At 53.0% G+C, this 5,097-nt stretch overlaps 1 long non-coding RNA gene across 1 annotated transcript in view; it reads right to left on the bottom strand.

The window, feature by feature from the left end:
• Positions 1-3,528: 3,528 nt before the first annotated feature.
• LOC115029421 overlaps positions 3,529-5,097 on the bottom strand; it is a 5,046-nt gene continuing 3,477 nt past the window's right edge. The window contains exons 2-3 of the long non-coding RNA XR_003834991.1: positions 3,791-3,917; positions 3,529-3,693 (exon numbers count right to left, since the gene is read on the bottom strand). This is a non-coding gene — a long non-coding RNA (uncharacterized LOC115029421). The remainder of the gene's footprint in view (positions 3,694-3,790; positions 3,918-5,097) is intronic.

Raw genomic sequence — 5,097 nt, 5'->3', positions numbered from 1 at the left:
AAGGAAAGGAAAGGAAAGGAAAGGAAAGGAAAGGAAAGGAAAGGAAAGGAAAGGAAAGGAAAGGAAAGGAAAGGAAAGGAAAGGAAAGGGCGGGAGGGAGGGAAGAAGGAAGGAAAGCATATTATGGTACCAAAATCAAGGACTCAGCCTCTAGGAGCCTGGGCTGGGTCACCTACAGTGAGGAAGGAAAGAGGTAGATTGAGCCTAGCTTATTCCAAGCCTCCATGGTCTGAGGCCTGAGGGGTCACAGCAGGGGGCGCTGTTTGGAGAAAGCAGCAGTCTGACTCCCCGTCCACCCACCTTGATTTATTTCCTATCGAACCTGATAGATACCAGGGAACGTGCTAGGCCAAGCCTCACAGGTACTCTAAAACCTCGGTCACATTTCCAAAGAGCTGGGTCAGCTGCATACATGGGATTAGTCCTCAGAATGACCTAGTACACAGTGGGGAGAGGCCATGAATGCCCTGTCTGCAATCATTGCTCTCTCACTATGGGGTCCAAATTACCTGGTGGAAACAGCTGAAGGAGAGAAAGGTTTGTTTGCACACGATTTCAATCCATCAGGAGAGAGGGTGTGACAGAGGGACCTCCCCACCGTGGCCATCCCATCGGAGGTGAGGTGGCGGCTAGTTCACATGACGCAGACCAGGAAAGAGGGAGGCCAGCACTCTGTAGGCTTTCCTCGCTTCTCTCTTATTCTCTCCAGGCCATCAGCACATGGGATGATGATGCCCGCATTCACTGAGGGCCCCTCCCACGCAGTTGGTCCTCTTTGGGAGATTTTCACCACATGTGCTCACAGGTGTGCCTCGACCTCCTTACTGATTCTAAATCTGGCTAACAGTGAAGACAGACTCTTGTAGAACCTCCTGTCCCAGCCTTGGAGGACTGGAGAATGAGAAGGGAGCCCGTAGGGACATCTGGATTGACGAGCAGCCTGCCGCTTTCTTGCGGCCTTTGGATCTACAACTCAGGGTATCAGTACCTCCTTCCCTGGTGTCCAAGGCCCAGAGAATGATCTTTGCCTGACTCAGAACCCTCTAAGGCCTTCCGCACTGTGCACTGTCATCCACCTCGCCCCGTGGACCTCAACCCTTCATCTTGTTCTTCCTTGAGCTTGGCACACAGTAGACACCAGGCTGCATCCATCGCCTCCCTTGTCTCTTGCCCCTCCCCCTAGCCCCAGTCCCTCTTGGCACTTTGGGGAATCATCTGTAACTTCCAACCACTCTCCACGCTGCTGGCTGTGTGGTCGATTGCTTAGCATCTGCCTCTGGGAAGGTCTGTCCGGGAGGCAGACACCCACTGCCTCATGTCCTGATGGGCTCGGCCGACTTCAGTTTTCTGTCCCGTGTCATGTAACTTCAAGGCCCTCTGCCTAAAGACTCTTTCCAGGGACCCTCGGCTTTCCTATGTCATCATCTGGCTTGCAGTTGCTCATTCCTCAAGGCCCCTTTCTGAAACCCCAAGTGGAGCTTCTCACCCTCTGAGGGGATGGGGGGCCGGGCCTGCCTCTGCCCTCCTTCCCTTGCTTACATCCTGTCTCCCACATTATGCTGAGTGGCACTGGGCTATGTGACTTCTGCGCGGGGACCACATCTTTCCCACTGTCGTGTTTTATTCAGAGCACTACCGATGGGAACTTAACACGCAGCTAATATTTATTCAGGGCTTACCATGGGAGGACGGCAAGTGCGCTTTCACGTTATTTTATTTAATTATCAGAACAACTACCTCCAGGCAGTCAACGCTGCCCCACTTTTCAGACAGGGTGGGAAGTTGTCACCATCCTGGGGTCTCACTGCTAGGAGGCATTAGGATCATGGTCTGATCTGCAAGGGCCGCACCCCCAGTCCGTGTGACATCTATCCCTGCCACCCCAGCAGTAACCACCTGCATGATCTGAGATTCATTGGCAAGGTCACCTCTGCTCTTACTTTCTTGCCACTAGATAGGCCCCACCCTGCCGGAAATCTCCAAAACCTTCCTGGTCCTCTATGAGAGACCTTCAGGCAGACCGACCCTGCCCCTGCCCCTGCCCCTGCCCCTGCCCCTGCCCCTGCCCCTGCCCCTGCCCCTGCCCCTGCCCCTGCTCCAGTCAGTCTCCGAGCTGCCATCGTCTTCTTCTCCCATGATGCTCATCCCTCACTTCTCTCCCTACAGACCCAGGGCTTTACCAGTTGGGTCTGTGTGTGTTTATTGAGCACCCTCTGTGTGCCAGACACTTTACAAGAGGCAGAGATCATAACAGTCACACAGTCCAGCCCAGGACCTAACATTTAGCTAAGGAAATAAAGTCTTATGGGAAGGGGTGTGGGGGCTGTGAGGCAATTGGGCAGCCTTTACTGGATGGTTGTTTTCTGAACAGATACCTGTAGGAACTAGGGAATGAGCTAACTTCTGAATATGAAGCCCCCTGGCAGACGATGCTGATCCAAAGGCCCTGATCTAGAGACCCAGGAGAAAGGGCAGAGGAAGAAGAGGACCCATGAGGTGGGTGGCTGGTCAGTCGACCACTCAGGACCATCCCTGTCCTCTCCCAGTCTGCTCACGCAGATACTTCACCTGTGGCAGCTGCTCACTCCTTCTACTGTTTGGGTCCTGGGGAATCAAACTCGGGTAGTCAGCCATAGCAGCAGCTGCCTTTCCACACTGAGCTGTCAATACTTCTGTGTCTCATCTTCTCTGCCCACAGTGGCCTCTTCTTCCTCCTCCTTCTCCCCCTCCTCCTCTTCCTCCTCCTCCTACTGCTTCTCTTCTTCCCCCTCCTCCTCCTCCTCTCTCTCCTCCTCCTTCTCCCCCTCCTCCTCCTACTGCTTCTCTTCCTCCTCTTTCTCCTCTTCTTTCTCCTCCTCTTCCTTCTCCTCTCCCTCCTCCTCTCCCTCCTCCTCTCCCTCCTCCTCCTTATCCCTTGTGCTCTAGCCCTGGCTGCCCTTTGCTCTCCCTGCCATCCCCTGCCCCACCATGTGCCCTTTGGATTTAAATTTTTCTCCTCTGTAACTATGTTATTAATTTTCTTTCATGATTTTCATGGGTGGCTCAGCTCCTGGGGAATCCCACACCCTCCCTCAGGCTATGATTCATGGCTCTGGCTAGGGGTGGCAGGTCCCCAAGAGAGAAGCAACCTCTCTGCAGGGCTTCTTGTCATGGACACCCCCATAGCAGAGCTCAGCTTTCTGATGTCCTCAAGCTCAGACCAAATCACACCCTCGGTTATAAGCTGGGTGGCCCATTGCCCCAGCCCCCCGCCCCCACCGCCAAGGTTTGCTAGGGAAGACCTCTTGTCTCTAAGGATCTCTTTTTCCCAGCCCTGAGAAAACTGCCCTGCCTGGGCCTTCCTGTCTCAGAAGCCCCATGAATGGCACCCCACCACACCCCAGTGTGGCCATAGTCTGGCCCTGGATCTCGACTTCTGAATGCCTTGGACACTCTGCCCAGTCCTAGTGACTACAGCACACTTCACGCATCCTGAAAGTAGTCACTCAACAACTCCACGCTCTAGAAACTTCTAGGTGCCAGGGCTTCCACAAGGGACAAGAGACAGGATTGGACATCCAGAGAAGAAAGTCAGGCAGGAGATATACTTCAGATCATTAGTGAGAGTGTGTCAGTCTGCAACAATCAGCACAGTGGAGACAAAACAGGCCTCCGTATCCGTGGCCACTTACGGAAGTGCGAGATTACACCTTTCTGGAGGGGAGAGAAACTGATGCCAAGACCTGAACGATACACTTGGAAGGAAACGACACATACTGGGGATAAGAGATGGCCCCCTTCCCACACTTACAGATGAGGCTGAGCTCAGAGAGGTCAAATCCTTGCATGGGACCACACAGCAAATAGGCAGCAGAACTGGAGTCCAGGCCAGATGCAGCTAGCTCCACACCTCTTCTTTCCCACCTCCCAGCTTCCTCCTGGTTGAGAACAATAAAGCCAATGGGTGGTACCTGTAGCTAAGAGCCTCTCACTCACCTGTTGGTTTGTCTTCTGCTGTGGCTGGCCATGTTGCCTTGCTTGGAATTCTCCCCCTCTCTTGATTACTTGTCACCTTTCCTTCTGGCCTTTGGGGGTCTTCTGAGCCCTTCTAGGATGGGTCTATATGCTGACTACCCTGAGCATGCGTGTCTTTTTTTTCCACTCAGCAAACCCATATTGCAGACCTAGTATGTGCCAGGCAACCTGGATATCAGGCTGAAATACCAAATACAAAATGGAGTGTCACGCGAGTCTGTGCTGACTCTGTCACTTGTCAAGCTTTGAGTATTTAATCTCATCAGTGTCTCTATCCCCTCCGCATATTGTCTGAGCCAATTGGCAAAGGAATTCCTTTTCGTTGTGTACCTACTATGTGCTAGGCTGAGCGCCGTAGGTTGGAAATACAGCGTGAACACGGTGGATAAAATCGCTGCCTTCCTGAGATTTGCATTCTGCTGGGAATAGAATGGAATCAAATGAATGATTTACATTCCTAATTAATTAATTAGCATGCAGAGAAGAGAGAGAAAGAGGGTGTGGAGCAGAGAGGTCTCAGAACATGGCAACCAGCACCGTGACAGAGCCAGAGGCCTCAGCTTGCCACTCCTCACACCGGCATGCATACCTGTTCCTTCCTCACACACAGCCGCCTCAGCATGGGTAACTGTGCTTACCCAGCTCTCCCCACATCCTTCTGACCCCCACTTCCCATCCCAACTTCCCCTATGCTGCCCCAAGTGACTCCATCACTGGCTTGGGAACCAGCCACATCAGCCTGGCTGTCACCTGCCCCAGAACTGGTTGACTCTTTCCCTTCAGGGTGTTTCTTCTGCTCCAGCATCTTCTCCAAGGCTGCTGGACACTTCCCACCATTGTGTTAGCATCCGCCATACTGTGTTGTTCTGCTTCTTGCTTCCAGGAAGCAGGGTTTGTCATCTCTCCTCACACACCTCAACCTTTCACAGACCATTTCCCCAGCTTGGAATATTCTCTCTATTCTCAGACTTCCCCCACCCCTATCTTGGCCTAGCTACTTCTGCTCCCACAGAAAATATGCCCCCCTTCTCTCTCTCTCTCTCTCTCTCTCTCTCTCTCTCTCTCTCTCTCTCTCTCTCTTTC

Source organism: Mus caroli, chromosome 15, assembly GCF_900094665.2.
Source record: "Mus caroli chromosome 15, CAROLI_EIJ_v1.1, whole genome shotgun sequence".
Classification (NCBI taxonomy): domain Eukaryota; kingdom Metazoa; phylum Chordata; class Mammalia; order Rodentia; family Muridae; genus Mus; species Mus caroli.
The sequence above is the reverse complement of the archived record's forward strand: the minus strand, read 5'-3'. Positions and strand labels throughout refer to the sequence as shown.